This window comes from Dipodomys merriami, unplaced genomic scaffold, assembly GCF_024711535.1.
Source record: "Dipodomys merriami isolate MVZ:Mamm:240054 unplaced genomic scaffold, mDipMer1.0.p SCAF_211, whole genome shotgun sequence".
NCBI classification, from domain to species: Eukaryota; Metazoa; Chordata; class Mammalia; order Rodentia; family Heteromyidae; genus Dipodomys; species Dipodomys merriami.
Window position 1 is genome coordinate 641,893 of NW_027203505.1, and position 600 is coordinate 642,492.

The following is a 600-nucleotide window of genomic DNA, read 5'->3' on the forward strand; positions in this document are numbered from 1 at the left end:
AGCTATGGTAAATAATGCTGCAATAAACATAGTTGAGCTGGTAGTTTTAGTATGGTCTTTTTGTGATCATTTAGTAAATCCCCAAAAGTGGGGTTGCTGGGTCAAAGGGGAGCTTTATGTGGAATCGTTTGAGGAACCTCCATAATGCTTTACAAAGTGGTTGAACAAGTTTACACTCCCACCAAGAATGCTGTATGGTTCCCTTGTGGCCACATCCCCTCCAGCATCTGTTGTTGTAAAAATATGGAACGCTCCACGAATTTGCATGTCGTCCTTGCACAGGTGCCATGCTAATCTTCTCTGTATCGTTCCAATGTTAGTGTATGTGATTCTGAATTGAGCACAAAATATTTTTATATCAAAAGTGCAATTGGATTTTATTAAACTAGACGATTCAACAAAAAGGAAGTTCAAAAGAATTGTCATGAAATTTTACAACCATATATTTCTTACATAAGCACACATTTAAGAATAAAGTCAAGATTGACATGTCAAAAACAAAATAATTCCAGATATTTGTTGTTCAAGAAATGTGTAGGAGGAGGAATTCAATTATTCTATACAAGGCACCTGTCATAATGAACACTGCAGCAAGTGTTA

The 600-nt window shown here is 36.2% G+C and overlaps 1 non-coding gene across 1 annotated transcript; it reads right to left on the reverse strand.

The window, feature by feature from the left end:
- Window positions 1–237: 237 nt before the first annotated feature.
- On the reverse strand, window positions 238–344 carry LOC138834326 (U6 spliceosomal RNA). The gene has a single exon (XR_011374066.1). It is a non-coding gene; the product is annotated as a U6 spliceosomal RNA (small nuclear RNA).
- Between the last annotated feature and the right edge of the window lie 256 nt (window positions 345–600).